Source organism: Miscanthus floridulus, chromosome 17 (assembly GCF_019320115.1).
Source record: "Miscanthus floridulus cultivar M001 chromosome 17, ASM1932011v1, whole genome shotgun sequence".
Lineage (NCBI taxonomy): Eukaryota > Viridiplantae > Streptophyta > Magnoliopsida > Poales > Poaceae > Miscanthus > Miscanthus floridulus.
In genome coordinates this window covers 36,303,441-36,326,557 of record NC_089596.1, presented here as the reverse complement: position 1 = coordinate 36,326,557, position 23,117 = coordinate 36,303,441, and the positions used below count along the sequence as shown (strand labels likewise).

The following is a 23,117-nucleotide window of genomic DNA, read 5'->3' as shown; positions in this document are numbered from 1 at the left end:
GGGGAGATGAAACATCTAGTGCATTTTCTGAGGGGACAGCCATAGGTTGTGTGCACATGCCCCACGACGAGACATGGTGATAGGTGATGGTAGGCGTAGAGATCTAGGTGGGTGGTTGGTTTCCTCGCACCTGTTGCCCCTTCGCAGCCATGCCAGCACTGCCAATGCTTAGGTTTCCTGCCTTCACATCTCCGTTGTCATAGAGCTCGCATCTGTCCACCCCACCTCCAATGGATCTGTGGTGCTGTTCTGACATCACCTTCCAGCGCATGGAGGGCCTCGTTCGTCGCGGTCTCCTCTGCGTGCGGACCTTGGCCGAGGAATGGTTGCTGCCCAGCAACGAGGATTCATCATCATCGCCCGATGGCTACGTGGTGTCGTTCGCCCACTTCCATGAGCGTGGGCTCACGACTCCCGCCCACAAATTCCTCCGGGGGCTGCTGTACTTCTACAAGATTGAGCTATAGCATCTCAATCCCAATTGAATCCAGCACATGGCAGTGTTCGTCGTGCTATGTGAAGGATTCCTGGGGATCAACCCCCACTTTGACTTGTGGAGGTATTTCTTCGCCGTCAACCTCCTGAAGAAGAGGGAGAAGGGCAGCAGGCAGGAGCTGCACATGCCGATGGGGTGCGCCGGTATCCAACTTCAGAACAATCGGGTCGGCGAGTACCCATCCATGTGGCTCTCAACGTCTAAGAAGGGCTGGCACTCATAGTGGTTCTACCTCAAGAATGATGCCGCTGCCCCTTTGTCGGAGTTAACCGGGCGCCTGATCGAAGACGCCCTAAAGCAGTGGATGAAGTGGGGCATCCCATAAAAGGACAAGAAGAAGATTCGAGACCACATCACTGCCATCCACATCCTAAAGGAGAATGGCCTAAAAGCGTCGGGCATCATTGGGGCTTACCATGCGAGGAGGGTGGCGTCGTTGATCACGCGCGTGCTCCCGCTATACGCGATGGCGCTGGAGGCATCATTCGACGGAACGACGCTTGCCGAGGGAACGCTCCCCAACTCTAAGATCGCGCATCAAGGAGGGGATAGAGCCTTTGTGGGATGATGCAGGTGCCACGCTTGACTTCATCTACCCGGTGTCGGGGCATCCTCTGATGTGGCTGGAGCCAGGCTATGTTGTCTTCGTAAGTTTCCTTTTCTCTTGCCTTCTCTTCAATTGATTTCCTAACCTATGAGACTAACTTTAAGAGGGGTGTGACCAACCGTGGGACCTCATCCTCATGGATCACCCGGCGCCGCTGCCGAGGGATTCGGCCATGAGGGTAGCGAATCGTGCCGAGGGTGAGTGGCTGAGGAAGGCGAAGGAGGACAAGAAGGGGAAGAAGCGGTGGAAGCTGCGGGCGCAGGAACAAGGGGAGGACACTAACAACGACGATGATGATGACGATGGTGACGACGATGAGGTGATGGAGGAAGAAGAAACGGTAGCCGATGATATGAAGTGGGACAACTTGGAGAATGAGGATGCGCTGACAGGCATCAGTTCGTCCTTCCAGGCATCGGGACCCTTCCCGGTCCATGGAGGGGAGGGTACATCTAGGGAGCCGGTGGAGGCGGGCTATTCCAATGATGCCCCCCAGGAATCGATGAAGGCAAGACATACCATCAGCCTGCCCCATGAGCGAACAGAGGTGGGTGGCTCTGCCATCGTGTCCAAGGTGCTAGCGGAGGTGGGCAGCTCCGCTGTTGTGCCCTAAGAGCCAAGGGGAGCGGGGCATTCCACCAATGTGCCCTAGGAGCTAGTAGGGGCAAGCCCCTCTACCTAGGAGCAGGGGGCGGGCTTGAAACGGCGTCGTTCTAATGAGGCAGAGCAAGGGTCAGGGGTTCGTCCACCAAACACATCTGCTGTCTGACGACGCTGAGGTGAGTTATCAATTCCTCTGTTCTTTCCTGTATTAGTCAGATTTCATCGTGACTTATGTTTTTCGTCCCTTGTAGCATCGACAGGCAGCGGAATCCTTTGGCGCTCGCACCGAAGAAGAGCATCGCCCACCAATCAGGGCGGCGGCCATCGGCTGGTGTCGCATCCATTTTGGGCGGGAGCGACGCTAGTGTGACCACGTCGCCAGCCAGTCAGGCGCCGCGCATGGTGGCGCCTATGCCCTCGGTAGGATGGGTGAACATAGGTGTTCAAGGCGCGCCTCTAGAGGTCATGGAGTAGCCGGTGATGACAGTGATACCACTGCCGACTGTGGGGCGGATGGGGCTACCGACTGTGCTCGTGGCGCTAACTGTGGTGGGTGTGACATAGCCGGTCATGACCCCGTCGACACAGGTGGAGGTGGCAGCGGCCATGGCAGATGGGTCATAGCCAGGCACAACCACAGCATTGCCTAAGGCATCGACGTGACCCGTGCCATCGATGGCCCAAGCGACGGCGCCTGGCATGGGTCGGATAGAGGGGGACGTGGCTGAGGGGTCACTGGGAGTCGTGGTGCTGGGAGATCATGGCTCGGGTGCACCAGCTCAAGAGGAATGCCCTTCGCACCTGGGTCAATTAGTCCTTCATGATTGCTCGTTCTCATTATGGGGACATCATCGATCTGGAGGTGATGGGCCACAGCTACGCGCTCGGTTATGAAGTCCACGAGCTAGAGGAGATGGAAACGGCTGTGGCTCCCCTTTTGCAGGACCTGGCGGACATGATAGAAGGCATAGTTCTCCCCTAGAGGGGCTAGTTAGTTAAATAGGTGAGGCGATCATTTTTGTAAGAAATGGATAAGTTCCATCCCTTTTGTTTCATTTGAACAAGTCTGTTCCTTCATTTGGATTGAACAAGTCTGTTATTTTGTTTCTTTTGAACAAATTTGTTCTTTCTCCTTTTTATGTGTAAAAAAGGTTAATGTGTTCTGACCCTTCTTATTGTTTAGACCGTAGAGCTCGAGGTATGGGCGGGAAACTCTGGTCACACTCGTAAGAGTGCCGTAGCCGCTAGGGCATAGGTTTCTTGCAGTCTGACGAGTTTCACTCGATGTTTGTTTCCGCAAACCTTGCCTCTAGGTTTTTAATCATGAGAAAGGGTCAGGCATGGTGATAGTTTTAGAAAGGGTATATATATCCTTATCAGCCCCTAGGTGAGACCTGACCCCTTGTCATTATTGGGGTTGGGTTTCACTAAAGATCGAGAGGACAATAGCAAAAACTAGTAGGAGAAAGCGTCACTTGTTTTAGAAATGTTATTCTTAGTTTTTGTACGTACCCCCTCCCCAGGATCTAAGCCATCGTTCTACGACTGTGCATTTGGTTTCCTAGCGAGTCTAACTTTCCTCGAGCCCCCATGCATAGTGGGGGTCCGGTCAAGGGTCGGCTCATCTTTGTGATCGTCACCCCATCCGTAGTTTCCGCAACTAGAGGGGTTGTGCTAACGTCACTTGCCTCGATGGCTCCAGTGTCATGCTTGGTGAGCTCACTAATGGGCATGTCCGAGTGAAATCTGGGTCTGTCATTCATAACAGGGTTGGTATAGCTCTCATGTGGCATTCCACTGCTCCTTAACCCATCTCCCGGCAGATGCCTGAGTCATTCCAGACACCGATTCAAGTGGTCCACTGGCCTCTCCTTGATGGAGATTCTATGGGCATGGCTCAAGGTTAGGATCAAATGAGAAGGTCGAGATGACCCTATCCGCTTTTGAGTCGGTCGGGCGAAGGCCGCTATGGCTCATCAGTGTTTTCTCCCCTGGCTCTATTTGACGTGAGGCAACCTCGAGCCCTTCGTGGGCTGTCCTTCAAACCCTGGTCGGTTGTTGCTCATATTGACATGAGGCGACCTCAAGCCCTTCGTAGATTAGCCTTCGAACCCTAGTCGGTTGTCGCTCATGTTGAATGAGATGGCTGCCGCTTCGTGTCGCGATGCGAAGCGTCATGATGCAATAATTGCATATGCGATGCTTGGATGTATGAGAATGGATGAATGAATGCTGATGCTCTAGAAAAGTAAAGTTGGGGTTGGTAAAGTTCAGGGAGATCTTACTCGCTATGTCCGAGTGGAATCTGGGTCCACCATTCATGACAGAGTCAGCATAACCCGTATGGGGCATTCTACTACTCCTTACCCATGTCTCGGCAGTGGCCCGAGCCGTCTGATCGACTTGGGTGACCCATTGGCCTCTCCTCGATGGAGATTCCGATGGTGGGCCCCTCCAAACCCTTCCTGAGAAGGCGGAGGCTAAAGCTCGGGGTGTGGGCAAAAAAAACTCTGATCATGCCGGTGAGCAAAAACGCTGGGGCGTAGGTTTCTTGCGGTCCGACCAGTTTTACTCAGTGTTTGTTTCTGCAAACTATAACACCCTAGGTGTTTGTCCCTAGTGAAGCAGTGGGTTTGAGCTCAAACATGACATGTTAAGTGGTAATCAGGATCCTTAGCTCAGGTTAAACTTGGGCAACACACCTTTGCTTACTTGTTGGCCCTTTTCAGTCATATACCTAAGTAATGTTGAAGGTGCTTCTTTCATGTGCCTCACATCAATTTCCACCCACAATGATGATTGGAAAAGTTTCATGAAGTTTGGAATCAAGAAGTCACATGAAGTGACAAGTTATGTCCTTGCCTAAATTGCTTTATTAAGTGAATGAGAACATGTGATGTTAAACAAACATTGCAACCTTGCTTAACAACTCTAATTCAACTCATGAACAAAAGTTATTAAGGGTTCATGTTGATCATGTGTCAAGAAAATTCTTCAAAGTGTGGGAAATAGCTAGAATTGTCTTTTTCATGATATGGTTTTGACTTGTGTTGACCAACTATTTGGAGTGCTTGCAATGAGTTGGACCTTAAATAAAAGTTGCAATTCTGCTTAAGTAGAATAAACTTTGTTTAAGTACCAAGAGCTAGTTTAGTATTTAACTTAGTCTATCAAGGCCTCCAAAAGTGAATGTAGTGCTATTTTGGCCCCTCTGAAATATTTCTATCCCTGATTGACAGCAGTGAGTTGACATGTTTGCGACATTTTATATTCCAAATTCATATGGCAACTCACTTGGATTCCTTAATATGAGTTGAAGTACTATCCATGGAGATGACAACAAAATAAGTTTCATCAAGTCTAGATCTAGTTTGGACCTTCAGAATCAGCTCCCAAAATAGCTACTTGCACTAAACTTTCTTGCTTGATGCCTGAATGTTCCAAGTCTGGGATTCAGTTTCATGTACCCCTCTTTGGAGCAGCTGGTTCTTCTAACTAATCCGATTTAGACCAACTCTTTTAAGCAAACTTGTAGTAGTCATGTAGCCCTACAAAGTTTACCACTAGTTCCTTAAACTAAGACTCCATGGTTTAGGAGTCAGAAGGGGGAGAAGAATGCAGTTTCAGTCAGCCTATAACTGAACTGTAGAATTCAGTTTTGAGGTACCCTCCTTTGAAGATCCATATCTCCAAATCTAGGTCGAGTTAGCTCTTGATGCTTAAAGCAATATTGTTCACCTCACAAAGATCTACAACTTTTCCTCTTGTGACGTGATCATAGGACAACCAGATCGGAGGATAAGGAAGGTTGAAGATGGAGTTTCAATTGTATTTTTGAGGTGGTATTGTCAGCTCCTTAGCTGATTTCAAACTGGAGTCCATCATGGCCGATTGAGCGTAGGATGCCGCTGCCGCATGGTCCTCATGCTTGTCCGCCTGACCGCCACCTCGCCCATGCTCACGATGTCAAGATCCTGAGCTACCCCTGACGCACCTCACTCGCCTCCCCACTTTTTCTCTACCACTCCCTCACCTCACTGCTCAACGCTGGCGCCATGGCCACCGTGGGTAGAGCCACTCATCGCCCCATAGCTTTGGGCTCCTAGCCTAGGCCAAGTCGCCACCAGCCCTATGACCTCCCTCTTCGCATTGCACATGCTTGCCAGAAGCATCTCGCCGCCGTTGCCGCTGCCTTCGCCGTCGCTGTAGGCCACCGCCGTGGCATGCCACCCGTGCATGTGGCCAAGAGACCATGGACCGCCTCTGGTCAGGACAAGACCAGGCGCAGGTGCGGCCCGACGCCGCCGTGCCTCGACGCCTTCCACCTCGCTGCCGGCGAGCACCACGGTGGCCGGAATCGTCGTCTTCCCTGACATCCTCTACTCCGGTTACGTGAAGAAGAAGAGTGGGAGGAAAATGCAAATAGGAACTCTTCGTTGGGTCCAGTTGTGAAATCCGTGACCCATATGAATAGCGCTAAGAAGGACCTTTTCGTTGGAGTTTGTTTTGTGAAAAGTGCATGGTCCCCGATGCAAGATCTATTTGTCTTTATCTTTTTCTTTATGCATTAATTTAGCTGAATCTTTGAAAATGCATAGTTAATCGTAGAAAAATCGTAAAATAGCAAATGATGACTTTTTAGAATCCTTGTGAGTAGATGTAGACAGTAGAGTCATAATATGATATGTGTTAGTAGAAAGTTTCTACTATTTTTATTTATTCTTGCAAAGTGCTTTTAAAAATCCTTTTAAGTTGTCGGATGCATATCTTGAGTTATAGAAGTCCAAAAATGGTAGTTCTAGTTGTGTTAATATTGGGATTACATGATATAGCTAATAAACATATTAAACATGCTAGTTGTGTACTGTTTTTATAATGTTTTGATTTAATCTTGTTAAATAGGTAATTTTAGCTTACTTTGCTTGTTATTTTCGTATCTGAAGTTGTGGTGCTCCAATTGCTGTGAAATTTTTATGGTAGGCTACTGATGCTATATATGTGATGTGGTAAAAAGTTTATGTTCATTAGATGGATTATGGTGGAGTTATTGATTTAACTTGCCTAGAGCTTGATAAATGGTTTTAAATGGTTTATAAATAATTGGTATATGCAAAAATATGAAATGTGGTTCCTTTGCCTTTGCATGATGATGTTGTGACCTAAGAACACTTAATATGGCCATGTGCTTGCAGAAAATATTGAATTTCATATTTATCTTGCTCTCACATGATTTCTTACAATAGCAATTTGTCCTTTTTGTAGTAATTAAATTATAAAACCTGAGCATGTGAAATTTGTGCAGTAATAATGTTTGGTCATCATATTTCTCTCATAAAAATCTTGGCCCCAAACTAGTTGTTCTCATATGGCACTAAAAATAGCATATATATTGCATTGTATACAGTAGAGGATGAAAGTTTGCTAATAGATCTATGTAGTTATCGTCCTATGATGCTTCTCATAGGTATTAGTATGTGCTGTGATTGTTTGAATAAGGTCACAATCTGTTTAGAGTAGCATGTATGTCAAGAACATGTTAGTTTGTAGCAACTAAATAAGAGATGAATGTGGTATGCCTTAGCTGTCTAGACTGCAGGTACAGTTTTGGTTGTGCAATTAGTTTCGTGATGCAAATCATGTTTTCTGTGAATATGGTGAATACCAAAGCTGTATGTAACTTCATAGTCTAGCTTGTGTTAAATTTTTATGACCATAGTTCTGATAATTTAGGAGCTATAGATTTTATAATTTCCCTATTAGGTTTTGCATGCTCTCTGTACAGATCTGAATGATTATGTTGTTTGACTTAGCTAAGCTTTGAATCACATCTTTGATATAATAGAATAAGTGTAGTGATTTTCATGATATTTCCAAATTGTTAAAGATCACCCCTTTTGGTGGTCTAAATCTCTAGTTATGAGCTTGTGAAGTGGAGTGACATATTCTGTCCTAATATGGACAGAGATGTCTTCTTTATGATGTTTGACCTAGTTAACTTTAGAATTAGCTTATAGTGTCTATAACAAAGTGGTGCATGGTTTGATAAGATTTCTAAAAAGTCTAGAACCACCTTGTTGTGAATTCTAGAACTCAACTTATTGCTGTCTGAAGTGGCATGTTAGATTATGTCCATGTTTTGGACATAATTGTTGCTTTGTGTGTTTAACGCCAAATAACTGTTGAATCACCTAAAGGTGATAATAAGAAAGTTGTATATGACGTAATAATATTTCTATAAAGTTAAGGGTCATGTTTGTTGGATGATTAGAACTCCAGTTATACATTTCTGAAGTTAATGTCAGTTTTTTGTCCTTATCGGTATAGACCAGAGATATTGGCATATTTGATTATGTTAACCTATGAATTACCTTTTGGAATGAATAACAAAGTTGTATAAAATTTCATTATCTTTCTAGAAAGTCCATGATTACTTTTATTGAATGATTGTAACTCCAGTTATGGTTGAAAGACGCGACTACTGTAATGCTGTCCAAATTATGTGTATGCACTTAAGTTGATTGCCCATTCTTGATGTTGCTGGTGCATGCTCTAAATTATGTAGCCCTAGTTACTTAGTTGAATGACTTGCTCGCTAGTGCTTAAATCAATATGATGTGACCATTGTTCATATTCATGCACTTGCATCTTGTATCTCATCTAGGTACGCCAGATGACCCACGTGAAGGACGTGATGTTGGAGCCGAACCTAAAGATGGAGTTTGGTGAATCCTAAAGACAGAAGGACTAAGCAAGTGCTGAGATGGGAGATTCTTGCCAAGTGAGTGCCGTCCAACAAACACTAACCTAGTGTCGGATTCTAGGCAAGCCCTGGAGTATTCTAAGCCTCCTATGTTTTCGAACTATCCTTTTATGTTGATGCATTAAGTACTAGGAGTTGATTGGAAACACTTGTTGCACATATCTTCCTTGTCTAGATATATATATATATATATGTATATATATATATCTTGAATCCTATATAGGTCCAGGATCGAATATATGCTTAGCCATGCTTAATCGGTAGAAGTCGGGTGATTACCTGTCACCTGCATGATATAGGCTGATAACTAATCACGATTGGCTATATTTACTAGCGTAGAAATAACCATGTGTCAATGAATAAAGGAGACCGGGTGGGATCGTGATAGAGAAGCAACAAGGCATGGATGTCTTGGGTGCCTATCTATCCCCATGTGTGTTGATTAAGGACCGATTCGCTGTACGTCCTCATGTCATGTTGAACGCATGCCTAGCACTTAGCTGGCCGGATCTGATGATACGACCGTGAAGCAAAGTAGCACTTATCAAAAAGAACTCGGATATAGCTCGATCCGGGTTCTTTTTTTCTTGAGGCCATGAAGTGGTCTGTCTTGAAGAAGTCTTCTTGGTGACGTGCGCTTTTTCGAAGAAAAAAGTGCACTCACTGAGTGTAGCCCTCGAGCCTCTTGCTATTTGGAACAAAAAGTTAGAGGGTCTTGAATCTTATGTTTTTTGAAAACTTCTGTCTTGAAGAATTCTTCTGAGTGATGTGCGCTTTTTTGAAGAAAAAGTGCACTCACTGAGTGTAGCCCCCGAGCCTCTTGCTATTTGGAACAAAGAGTTGGAGGGTCTTGAATCTGAGTTCCATCATTTCAGTTGTGTTAGTTGTGTTGAGAAATGGATCGTTGCGTTCTCATGCCGTGTTTAAACGGGCCTGGTGGGCCGCATTTTTATTGCCGTAAAAATCTATTTAAAGGCCTTTCTTCTTCTTTTTCTTTGTTGCCCTGCTTTTGCCTTGAAACCCTAGTCTTCAAAACTCCGCCGTCGCCATTGTTGCCGTCATCTGAGCGCCGCCGTCTGAGCATCATCATTTCTTAGTGCTTTATTGCTTTCACTAGTATATGGGTAGGAAGAAATCAGCGAGCAAGTCCCAAGCAACCTTTGTAGATGAGGAGGCATCGCTTTCTGTGATTGAAAATCAAGAATTCATGGCTATGAGGGCTGCTCAGAAGATCTAGCCGGCTCCGACTACGACTGAGGATCAGTTGCGCGAGCTTGTCAGTGATGGTCTGATCCAGGGCAAGGAGTTTGCTGATTGGAAAGCTCTAGGCCAGCATTGGGTCCCAACTCCAGGCCCTGGTGAGATTGTTCTTTTTCTCTCCTTTATCCGTGCTGGACTCTGCCTTCCTACTTTTGCTTTTCTTCATCGATTTCTCAGTTATTTTGGGATTAGCTTGAACCATCTTGCTCCTAATGCTATCCTTCATCTTTCTGTTTTTGTTCATCTTTGTGAAACTTTTCTTGGAATTCCTCCTTCTCTTTCTCTCTTTCGTTACTTCTTCCGTCTGAAGCCCCAACCCCGCAGCGATGACACCCATGTTCTTGGTGGCTGTGGGATTCAGTTTCGTCAGGGTCGTAAGAGTAAATTCTTTGATTATGACTTGGTTGATTCTGTGAGGGATTGGCGTGCCGACTGGTTTTATGCCGCCAATATGATTCCTCCTCTTGCTGTTCATTCTGGTTCTGGTCCCGTGGTTAACGACCAATGGGATAAAAATCTCCTGACGATGGATGAGCTCCAGGCGATCAAGCCGTTTCTTGAGAGGATATGTACTCTGAAACATCAAGGCTTGACCGGCTTCGGGATCGTTTCTAGTTTTCTTTGCCGCCGTGTTCAACCTTTGAAGGAGCGAGAGAATTATGGTTTTGAGTACTCTGGGGTGGAGGACCCTTCTCGTATGGTCCCTGCCCTTGAGTTGATTGATGAGGAGGTGCTCGAGCGCCTTCAAAAGATGTTGAAAGGAGTAAGCGTCGTCCCATATGTTGTCCCTGAGTATTGTGCTAACAACCCGCCTCCTGCTGTGAGTTGTTTTTTCTTATGCAGGTACTTTTTGTATTTCCTTTGCTGTCTCCACTTTTTGCTTAATCTTTCTTGTCTGGTTGTTTTACTCTTTTATAGGAATTGGGGCGTAACTTCGTTGATCCGATCCCCCTTGATGACCGCCCTGCCATGGTGGAGACTGGGGAGAGTCTTGCTAGGGCATCTTTAACCAGTAAGTTTCAAACCACCACGATGTTTCCTGGTGTTCCTTCCATAGTTCTTGATGCATATGTAGAGTATGTTCCTCATCCAGTTCCTCGAGCTCCTCGTAGTGTCGGAAAAAGGGGGCGAGTGGATTGTTCTTCTTCTGGTTTGTCTGCTACCAAGAAGTCTCGCCAGTCGAGTACTCGTCTAGGTACTCAAGTTATAGGAAGCGTGCTCCTAGGTGAGCATATTAATACGTTTTGTCTTTTTGTTGTTTGTTTGTGCCTTTAATCGAGTACTTTTCTCCTTTTTCAGATGGCACTATGGTTGGCTTGTTTGAGAGTGAGGTAGATGAGGATGATGATGCAGCCCTTGTCATGCGTCGGTGAGTTGTTTTCTTGTTTTTCTGTTGTTGAACACCTCTTTTTGTTCTAACTCTGGCCTTGTTCTCTTGTAGTAAGCGGTCATCGAGCTTGAGTTCTTCTGGGGCTCTAGTACCGACCACGCCACTCCTGTCGCAGAGTGGTGGTGATATTTTTGCTGCTATAGTTCCCCCTCTAAGGTCTTCTGTTGGTCTTGGGGGTTTTATGAAGAAGAAGATAGCTAAGTGAGTGAATCCTGGTTATGTTTCTTTGCTTCTGTTTTCCTCTTTTTTCTGATTCATATTCTTATCGTCGAGTTTCCTTATCATCTTGCAGACCCTCGCCTTCCCTTAACCCTCAGTCGACCTCTTGTCAGTCCTCTAGTGCGCCCCTATGTGCTGAGTCTCAGGACTCGAAATGTACGGTCTACGAGGTGGCTATGAGGGAGACAGGGTTCCCTAGTGATCACGCTGTTGCGGATTTGTTGACTCTGGGGGTGACTCTGGCCGTGGCGGTGGGTCCATCTGAGGGGGTAGCAGGGGCTTCCCAGGATACGGTCCTGGTCTTGCCTTCTTTGCATCGGTCGACTTCTCCCTCTGCTCCTCTTGCTACTGGTGGTCAGCGTTTGGATGATGATGTGGTGCAACAATTCGATGCCACTCATCGGTTGTCAGAGCTGACCGCTGCCTAGGGAACCTTTGCGACTTCTTTTGGGAAAAACTCTAGGTAAGTTTTTCTGAAGTTCTTTCTTTGGATGTTCATCTTTCTTCTGTTCTTATGTCTTATTTTTCTCTCTCTCTCTTTTTGTTCAGTCTTTTTCTCGGGATCATACCGGCTTCTTTTTCTTGTCTGAAACTGAGAAAAAGTTGTCTACTGAGGTTAGTGCCCTAAAAACAGAGCTTGACCTCTGTCGGGCTGAGATGCAGACCGAGCATCAAATGCACCAAATGGAGGAACATGCTCTCCATGCCCGGGTGGTTGAGGCAGAAAAGCGGAGGGATGCTGCTGTCCAGGAGGCCTTGAAGAATGTGGAGGCCATGAAGAATGAGTGCAATGGTATTGCGGGTTCTTTTTGTTTCCTTTTGTATTCAAATTTCCCTTTCTGCTGACTTCTTTTTTGGTGCCTGGTCTAGCTCTCCGAGTTGAAAAGCAGAAGCTCTCGGAGGGTATTGAGGAAATGAAGATACTTGTTCGCAATAGTCACAACAGGGCTGAGGAGGTAATTACTCGTGTTGATGAAGAACTCGCGCTTGCCAAGTTGATTAGGCGTGGAGCTGACAGGGATCTTGTGTAGGTCCAAAAAATTGTTGAAGTCTTGACTGGTAAGTTAGCGACGGCTACTGAGAACTGGAATGCTTTGTGGAAATCATTTCGGTCAGTAGCCGATCTTCTCCGGACTCCAACAGATGATGGTCAATCTTGGGCTCAGTTTATTCCTCAAGTTCTGACCCGTTTCCAGGAGTTCGTGAAGAGGTGCTTCCAACTATGTACAAGAAATGTTCTTGCCTAGGTCTGGGTTCTTGCTCCGAAGGTGCCTTTGTCCAAGATTGCAGAGGAAGCCGAGAGTCAAGAATATTTGGATGCCGTTGAAAAGGTGGAGCCTGAGGTCGAAGATTTAGCCAGGAGGATTGTGGATAATCTTAATATTGATATTTCTTCTCCTGATGACGATGCTTGATGTAATTGACCTTTGTACTCCAGCCTCTGTAATAGGATATTATACTTCTTTTTGAATGAAGATTCTTTATTTTTTGTTGATGTCTTCTTTGCCTGGATGTCTTCGCCTTGTTTATTCTTTAAATGAATTGTCCAAGTGATCGGAATTTTTTCCAAGTAGTCGTTTGTTGGTCGTGGTGCGCATCAACAGTTTATGGTGGTCGTGTTGTTTCATCCGTTGTAGGATCGCTCCTTGATAGGTCGAGTGTTTGTATGACTTTTATCTGCGCCATGTAATCAACTAGGTATATGCAGATCGTTGTCTTATCAAATCTTCTTGATTTTGTCAAGTGCTTGTCAGGCTTTCATTTGCGCCGTGTAAACAACTCGATATATGTAGATCGTTGTCTTGACAAACTTTCTTGATTTGTCGAGTGCTTGTACGGCTGCCGTGTAAACAACTCAGGTTAAGTAGATCTTTGTCCTGACAACCTTTTTGTTCTTGTTAGTACTGAAGAGACTTAGGACCAGCGATCTCAAGTATCTTCAGCTTCTTCTTTTTAGCTTTTTTGCTTAACTCGAGATGTGGCCAGCATCTGGCTCTTTCCCTGGTTGTACAAACATCTTAGGATCGGTTCAGGTGTTGGCTTATCAGCTACCCTCATCGGTAGGCTCAAGCATCTTTTCGGCTTTTTTGTTCACGACCGGTATGCTCAGGCATAATTTCAACCATTTTGCTTTTTGGTTCGGGTGTTAGCTTATTAGCTACCCTCATCGGCGGGCTCAAGCATCTTTTCAGCTCTTTTGCTCTCGACCAGTATGCTCAGGCATAATTTCAGCCATTTTGCTTTTTGGTTCGGGTGTTAGCTTATTAGCTACCCTCGTCGGCGGGCTCAAGCATCTTTTTAGCTCTTTTGCTCTCGACCGGTATGCTCAGGCATAATTTCAGCCATTTTGCTTTTTGGTTCAGGTGTTAGCTTATTAGCTACCCTGATCGGCGGGCTCAAGCATCTTTTCAGCTCTTTTGCTCTCGGCCTGTATGCTCAGGCATAATTTTAGCCATTTTGCTTTTTGGTTCGGGTGTTAGCTTATTAGCTACCCTCATCAGTGGGCTCAAGCATCTTTTCAGCTCTTTTGCTCTTGGCCGGTATGCTCAGGCATAATTTTAGCCATTTTGCTTTTTGGTTCGGGTGTTAGCTTATTAGCTACCCTCATCGGCGGGCTCAAGCATCTTTTCAGCTCTTTTGCTCTTGGCCTGTATGCTCAGGCATAATTTCAGCCATTTTGCTTTTTGGTTCGGGTGTTGCCATCATATTTAGAGTGGTTGGATGGCTTGAACTTGTGAGGTAGTCGTATTGAAGCAAGTCTGTTTGCAAAATAGGGGAATCTATCGTGCGTTCTGGTGTCTGTGTATTCTGATTTAGCACCTCCTTCTAGCCAACTGTTGTCTTGGTGAGAGTAGTTTTGTGGGGCTGTCTGAATAGGTACTTTGCTTCTGATCTTTCTTGGTTGTTCGACTCGGTAGTTTTGACTATGGTCCCTTTTACTTTCTCTATTGTGACTTCCACTTGGTCTGAGTCTCTCGAAAGCGGACTTCCTTTGATTTTGATCTTCCTGCCCATGAGATGTTGACCTGGTAGGTAGTCTTGAGCGGGTCCTTCCGTCGTGTGTCCATAGGGTTGTTGACCGGAGAAGGTCCTAGAGCTGTTCCTGTCTTTCACTGGGATGTGAGGTCGCTCCGAGTTCTTCTAGTGCTTCTCGGATCCTATTGTAGGGTGTATTCGTCGCGTGTCTTTCTTCGACTTCTTGCTCTGATTTTCTTCTATTGTACTCGGCCAGATCTAATTCATATCTGATCCAAGCTTCCTTGCGCTGCCTAGCACAGTGTTGGCGTCCTTGTTTTAATTTGTTTCTTCTTTCTCTGGCTTGCTTCTGATTCTTGGTCTCACCATCGTGCCCCTGGATAAAGGGTGATATGTTGGACTCAGATTCATCCGATGACCTGATGTCGGGTGCTTCTAGGGGGACCAATGGTGATCGAGGACGTCGAACCATGAATACTTCTCGTGCGTGAATTGTTCTGTTATCGGCGTCAGTTTCCACACTGTCGTAGTCGTTGATAACTTTAGTAGAGGCTTCAAGGTCGCAGGTCGAGTCTCCTTCTTAGTAGGGTAGAATTAATGTAGTCTTGAGATGTTATAGTTAGTACAAGACCTTCCTGAGCTCCTTTCAGTGGCATTCTAAGCACCGGATCGAGGGATCCTTCGGGCCATGCCTGATAAGATTTTGCCATGTTGTGGAGTTTGAACGGAAAAGGACCCGACTTCTTGAAAGGATTCTGAGTGTACTCCGAGTTGTATTCTTGATAGGCCAAAGCCGCATTATAGAACCCTGCCGGAAAAGAACTTGGTTTCTCGAAAGAACTCGGGTAAGACTCCATCTTGGATGCAGAGCCTGAGTTTGAGTTGGATGCGCAAAGCCGCGAAATCTGAGTTGGATCAAACATCACGAGCTGCGCGAATCTTCCGGCGAGTTGATCTGTCGTAGTCATCGAAATAGAAAGGTCTTCATGGTGATCCAAATCTTTGAGGAGACGGCTTTGGAGCTTGCCATCATCACCTGCCTCGTAGATCCATGAACCAAAGATGAAGGTTGATCCCATCGAGAAGATCATGTTGTCGAGGTCCATCGAGCTCTCGGATGCAGATTCACCGAAAGCCCATACCTAGCGCGCCAGCTGTCAATGTTTCACCACCGATAGCCTGCCACGGTAAACGCAAGAGACAGTCGATTTATCCTGGTTTGGGCCCTCGACCGTGATCGAGTAATAGCCCTACGTCCAGTCGGCGTTAGCCTTTGCGTTAGATTGATTGTAAAGTGTTGTCTCTAACTCCCTTCTCCAGGAACTCCGCCCTCCTTTATATAGTCAGGAGGCCAGAGTCCTAGTCAGTTTACAATGAGAGTTCCTAGTAGGATTACAGAATAATACTACTACTAAGATTACATGGAAAGAATCCTAGTTAGACTAGATCTTCTCCCTTCCTTGAGGGGTAACCCGTGGGTCCCGCATCGACACTGGCGCTGGCCACTTGAGTGGTGGCCGCAATGTAGAGTAGAAGTGGTTCCTCATCGGTCGGGGGGGACTAGGATCTGGGCCTTTGTTAGGAGCTGCTTGACCTTGTCAAGTGCCTCCTGAGCCTCGGGCGTCCATTCAAAATGGTTGGCCTTCTTTAGAAGCCAATAGAGGGGGAGAGCTCATTCATCGAGGCGCGAGATAAAGCGGTAGGGCGCGGTGAGGCACCTCGTAACTCGTTGTACCCCCTTTATGTTCTGAATCGAGCCCATCCTTGTGATGGTCGAGATCTTCTCTGGGTTGGCTTCAATGCCATGCTCGGAGACGATAAAACCTAGTAGCATACCCCTTGGGACCCCAAAAACACACTTCTTAGGGTTGAGCTTGATGTCGTTTGCTTAGAGTTTCACGAAGGTCTGCTCTAGGTTGGCTATGACCTGGCCATCCCGTTTGGATTTTGCCACGATGTCATCCACATAGGCCTCAACTATCCGCCCGATGAGATCCTCGAAACACTTGAGCATGCAGTGTTGGTATGTAGCCCCCATGTGTTTTAGACCGAACGACATTGTTACGTAGCAGAATGATCTGAACAGGGTGATGAAAGACGTCACGAGCTGGTCGTACTCTTTCATCGCGATTTGAGGGTACCCGGAGTACGCATTAAGGAAGCAAAGGGTTTCACACCCTGAGGTCAAGTTGACTACTTAGTCTATGCGTGGCAAAGGAAACGGATCCTTTAGACATGCTTTGTTGAGACCCGTGTAGTCAACACACATTCTCCATTTCCCACTCTTTTTTCATACAAGAACGGGATTGGCTAACCACTCAGGGTGGTATACTTCCTTGATGAACCCGGCCGCCAAAAGCTTCTCAATCTCCTCGCCAATGGCCCTGCGTTTCTCCTTATCGAAGTGACACAGATGCTGCTTCATCGGCTTGGAGCCTAGCCTGATCTTCAAGGCATGCTCGGTGACTTCTCTTAGAATGCCTAGCACGTTCGAGGGTCTCCACGCAAAGATGTCTCTATTGGCGCAGAGGAAGTCGACGAGCGTGCTTTCCTATTCGGAGGAAAGCATGGTGCCCATGCGCACCACTTTGCCTTTGGAGTTGCTAGGGTCTATGAGGACCTCCTTGGCGCCCTCTACAAGCTTGAAAGACCCTGGTCGACCACTTAGGGGTCAGGATGCTTCTTCGATGACCTCCTCCCTGATGGCCGTAAGCTCTCTAGAGTCGACTAATTGCCATGGCATGTTAGCAGCACTCGAACCTCACACTTGTAGGCATGGTGGAAGGAGGTGTCGATGGTGATGACCTCGCATGGACCTGGCATCTTCAACTTTAGACAGGTGTAGTTGGGGATGGCCATGAACTTCACATAGCATGGATGTCCTAGGATGGCGTGGTAGGTTCCATGAAACCTAACCACCTTGAAGGTAAGGGTCACTGTCCTATAATTGGTCGGAATCCTCGAAGGTGATGGGCAAATCGATCTGCCCAAGTGGCATGGCCTGCTTTCTAGGCACGATGCCATGGAAAGGTTCCCTGGTAGGTCAGATGCGCGATCGATCGAAGCCCATGGCGTCGAAAGTTTTGGCGTACATGATGTTGAGGGTGCTGCCTCCATCCATGAGCACCTTGGTGAGCCGCTTCATGCTGATGATCAGGTTGACCACGAGCGGATATCTTCCTGGCTGAGGGAAAGTAGGCGCGGCCAGCTCGACCGTATAGACCTCGCAGCCCACAAGCTTCTGGCGACGCTTGGAGTCGTAGGACGCCGACCCTCCGAAGATCATGAGGCAGCCATCCAGCGTCGGAAAGCCACCATCCTTCCCCTCGGCATCGTCCGCTGTCGGCTTGGGCTACTTCCTATGCTCCCCCTTGTTGGAGACTCCAAACAAGAACCGCTTCATGAGGACATAGTCCTTGTATAGGTGCTTGATGGGGAAAGCATTGTTCAGGCATGGCCCTTCGAGTAGCTTCTCAAAGTGGTCTGGGGTACCCTCGGCGGCCTTCTGACCCCCCTTACGGGTAGTGATGGCCATGAGCGAGCTCTCATGCCACTGCTTGTTCTTCGTCTTGTTGGGACGGTTGGAGGCTCCTTCACCAGCGTCTTCGTCTCACTTCACCTTGCCTTTAAGGTGGTCAAAAATTGCTCCGGCCGCCTCCTCGCCTGAGGCATGGCTGGTGGTGATGTTAAGAAGTTCCTTGGTGGTTCGCGGGCCCTTATGTCCTAGCTTGTGGACTAGGGACTTGCAGGTGGTCCTAGACAGGAAGGCTCCTATGACGTCGGCGTCGGTGATGTTGGGCAGCTCGTTGCACTGCCGGGAGAAGCACCAGATGTACCCATGAAGAGTTTCCTTAGACTTCTGTCGGTAGTTTTTGAGATCACATGGGTTCCCAGGACATGCATATGTGCCCTGGAAGTTTCCCACAAAGATCTCTTTTAGGTCCGCCCAACTTTGGATTCGGTTGTGCAGAAGGTGTTCCAACCACGTTCGTGTTGAATTAGCCAGGAACAATGGAAGGTTACGGATAATGAAATCATCATTATCCACTCCACTGGCTTGACAAGCAAGCCCATAATCCTCAAGCCACAGTCCAGGGTTCATTTCCCCAGAGTATTTCAAAATGTTGGTCGGCAGTCAATACTGCGGTGGGAAGACGGCGTTGAGGATGTGTCGGCTAAAGGCCTAAGGTCCCAACAAGTCAGGGCTCGGGCTTCGGTCCTCGCCGCTGTCGTAGCATCCACCATGATGAGGGTGGTAGCCATGGCTAGCCTCCTCCCTCGCATCTCCATGGGTACGCCTGCAGGCATTGAGGGTATTGCGCGCATCACGGTGGAGCCTGAGACATTCATGCACCAGGACCATGGTGCATGGCCTACCACCTTGTAGTGCCTGGTGGACTAACATGTCCTTGTCAAGTCGATCTGATGGCACGCACTGGCTGGTGTCGAGCTCATGTTGTCGGGACAGCAAGCTCTTTGCCTGCTACACTATTGCATGCTTGAGTAGCGTGCAAATCTCGCGATGGGCTCGACGATCCTCAGGGCTCGCGAGTCTCGGAAGCCCCTAGAGCAAGGCCACCGTAGCAGCGATGTTCTAGCTTGCCCGAGTGAAGTGTGGGAGGGCTTCGTCATCCTCGATGATCCTTTGGTTCACATCGTGGGCCATGGCATGCGCACGCCCACCGTCTCTATGGCGCTCGATCTCTTGCTCAAGCTCCGCACATTTCTGCTCGAGCTAGAGCCATGCTTCCTCGATCTCTTGGTGCCGGGACTTCAGCTACTCTACCTGCTGGTGAGGTGGGGCCCCTGCATCCCCCTCGACCTCGTCATCGAGGTCGTTTGTTGGGGTAGCCTCTCCCTCATTGATGCTTTCGATGTATCCCTCGAGGGTACCTGCCATGAAACATTCATGAGAAGGGTGATGGCTCCCCCTACTAGAGTTAGAGTTGGAGGGCAACCCTGATTCTCCCGTGAGGAGGTCGTCCCATGAACTCATCGTTCGCGGGGGATGGAGGCATGCGTTGTGCCACAAGGTGACCAATGGTCTCTATGGCATTGTGGAGACCGGACGGGAGCACTGTCGAGCGCTTTGGATGAGGTATTCCAGGAAGAGCAGCTCTCCCCCGGCCAGCTATGTTATGACGTTGGCGAAGGAGAAGGTGAGGCGGCCCTAGGTCCTCTCGGGACGGTCGGGGTCCCAGCAAGGCACCGAGCTGGTGCTCTAGCCTCCCGTAATCAAAACTGAGGAGCTGGTCACTGTCGAGGGCGTGGGCCTCTGGTGCTTGTAGCCATAGCTCCTCGAGCGCCTCAGCGATCGCGTCGAGGCCGGTGAAGTGGAGAGGTTGGACGGCGATGGGAGCCTGCATCAACTCTTCCTCCATCATGACGATGAAGTCCAGGTTCCCAAAGCGCACGTGCACGCCTGGGACCCCGCTGACGCCGTGACTAGCCATCCAAGGCCTGATGTGGACGTCGAGACGCACAAAAGTCCCCTACTTGGCGTGCCAACTGTCAGTGTTTCAAGTTACCAACTAGTAAATTTCTAGTATTGCGCTGTCTGGCTCAGATGGTGTGCTTAGAGGACATGAGGTTTATACTAGTTTGGGCAAAAAGTCCCTACATCGAGTTCATCACTATTGCTCGTGTTACTAGCACTAAAAGTTTGTAGTAGGGGTTGCAAACAAGCGAGAGAGGAACATGTCCCAAGTCTCTGATGTGCGTGTGCTCCTAAGGCGTGTTAGGGCATGTGTTTTGATGTCTACAACCATGTAGAGTGGTGGACCACCATCGTCTCTCCTAGGGCGTCCTGCTTCCCCTTTTATAGATGAAGGGGAAGAGCAGGTTACACAGAGAGAAAGAGGGAGAAGAGCTAAGGAGAGGAAGGCTTCCAGGACCGCCGGGCCTTTCTTCTCCTTTACGCAGCTCCCACCGACACTGCTCATGGTGACAGGGACGGCTCCACGCTGGGCACCTATTCGCCGCTGATGCCATGCCCCGGCGTTGTCAGCGGGTCGTGACGTCCCATTCTGTCCTAGCAGGCGACGCAGCGATCCAGCGTACTAGTCAGTAGCCGTATAAGGAGTAGGCAGCATAGTGACCACGTGTCTGTCACTATTGGTGATGTGAGTTCCCTAGAGTGACATGTCTCGGGCACGGGTCATGTTGAAATGTGCCCGCTCCCTGCACGATGCTAGAAGTTTGACCTTGGGTTGTACTTTCTGGCCCGTAGTGGTTGGCGACGGTATGGGCTTCCATCAAGAGCCATGCCTAAGGGGTCAGGCGAGATGGAGCCCCTGACCCAGTGGCCGGGCAGGGCGGAGCCCCTGATCTAGAGGTCGGGCGAGCCAGGGGCCCTGACCTAGAGGTCGGGCGAGGCGAAGCCCGCGCACCTGGGGTCGGTTGGAGCTGTAGTCGCGCTCTTGACTTCTCGGATGAATCAATGTTGATGATCATTAGCTCCTCCTCTTCGAGTACCCTAGTATTGGTCCCCAACACTGGACGCCCTTTAGTGCCGAGAGAACTTGCGCCTTCCACAACACGTGGTTGCTGCGAGTCAACTTCTCGCTCTCGGGGAGGAAAGTGGCGAGCAATGGCACAACAGATGCTACTGTGGAAGAAGCAGTGAATGCCATGAAGTTCCGCTAGGAGATTGGGTCCAGATACCATGTGAAAGTAGGTTGAACAAGATGCCCTTCCTGGGCACTCGGTTCCGTGTTATATAGAGCCAGGAACAGTTTCCGACGTGGCCTTGTACAACAAGAACAAGTTACAAGAGATATACATCAAGATATCTATCAACTAGCTTGACCTACAAACTAGGAACTAACCCTAGCGCCAAGCCTAACAAACTCAGGAACCGATCAGGTTAACCCAACAGACTATATTGTCTAAGAGCATCTCAAGCAGTCCCCAATACCCCCCTATCCTCGTAAAACTGTCATATTGGGGACAATTGTGCTTTTTTCTTGCTCCAGCAGTTTCCCAATACCTCTTGCTTTTTTTGGTGGCCACCAATATTTCCTCATCTCCCCTCAAAGAAAGGAGGAGATACAACTCCCCCGATATCATGGGGACTATCCCAATTACCACTTTTCAGCCATATTTTCTCTTGCACTCCTGTGGGACCCGCCTTCTTATGGGTATTGGGGTACTGCTACAGCAACTCCCCCAATATTGACAAAAGATGATATTGGGCTACCCCAATACATGTATATTGGGAAAAGATTATTGGGGAACTACTGGAGATGCTCGCGCCACCGGCAATCACAATCAGTCGATGACGTAGTTGGCGCCGGCGCCGCCACCGGCGGCAGAGTGATGTTTATTGGGGCCACCAGGTAGCGCAGGTAGCAGCTGTAGCCCTTGATGGCGCCTCCCGTGTTATTGGGAAACAGCTCCCCCAGCCTCTTGGCGTAGCTCCTGATGCAGCGCGTGCACTGGCTGCCGTTGAGGTCCCTGGTGCACTGCGCCAGGCCGTACATCTCCTGCGAGCCCATGCCCGAGTACGGCGTGCTGCTGTTGAAAATCCGCGACGGGTCGGAGGCGGCGCCGCCCGAGAGGCTGGTCATCAGCGGCACCCAGGCCCCCTGCATAGCTTCTGAGGCATGCCGCTGTCGCTGATGGGCGTGTACACAGCGAACACTTCACGGAGGTCCACGGTGGCGGGGATCGGCGCGGACGAGTACCGGAGCACGCACGCATCGTACGCGGCGCTCACGTTCCGGCTGCCCGGGCACACCGTTGTGATCCCAGCTGGCGCCCTGGAGAAGCAGTCCAGGCACAGCGTCGCGTTGCTGTCCGCGAAGCACATGATGAGGCCGAACACCGCGTCGGGCCCCGATCCGGCGCTGCCCTTGTAGAACCAGCCGTTGCCGCCGGCCGCAGCGGGGAGCGCGGCCAGGAGCTGGTCCAGGCTCTTCTTGTACTGGCTGCCGTCGGTGTAGTTGTGCGCAAGGTTTTTATTATCGGAAATAAAAATTTATCGGAGGTCATGGATAAATAGGATAAGCAAGATATATCGGAAATATCGGACCAAATTAAAAAAAATCAAATTGTTTTGAAAAAATTCAGTAGAATTTGACTTGAAACTATTACTAAGCTATTAAACATCACTTATTCACAGATAAAAACAAGAATAAAACATTATAGTGTGGGATTGTCGCACGGCTGAATTTGGGTTATCTATGTGGAAGCAGGAAAGAAGGGAAAAATTTGGCCGATGTCAAATTTTATCGGACCCTGTGGATAGAAAGGAAATTTCGGAAATTTCTGTGAATTTCGGCCGATAAAAAAAACGTTGGTTGTGCGTCGTCGAGCAGGACGGATGAAATGGCCTCAATCTCTCGATCTTGTTGCCCGCCTGCCCTGCGGCTGCGACGAAGATGAGGGCCAAGGTTGCGAGGAGGAGGAGAAGGTGGGAAGCCATAGCCGGCCGGCTGCTCTCAGCTCCCCTGGGACGTCGTTGCTTTATGGTCTTCTTGGACACCCTGTGTCCTCCTCTGCGTTGCGTTTGCTCTCTTTCTAACTATGGTTTCCTTTATCGGCCGAAATCTCCCGATATTTCCGATATATCCTTTTTATTCGTAGGTGCCAATAAGAAAATATCTATCTTTTTCGTACAAATTTTGTTTAAATTTATTTAAATTTACTTAAATTTAAATTAAATTTTATTTGAATTTGGTCCGATATATCCTGTTTATCCTCTTTATCCGTGACCCCCGATAAATTTTAATTTCCGGAAATGAAAACCTTGTTTCTAACACCGTCAGCCGTGGCTGATGAGGATTTGTAGTGGATCAGGTCGATT

General features: G+C 48.3%; 1 pseudogene; it reads right to left on the bottom strand.

Annotated features, from left to right (window-relative positions):
* LOC136515541 (L-type lectin-domain containing receptor kinase IX.1-like) overlaps nt 1-22,262 on the bottom strand; it is a 29,811-nt pseudogene extending 7,549 nt beyond the window's left edge.
* Between the last annotated feature and the right edge of the window lie 855 nt (nt 22,263-23,117).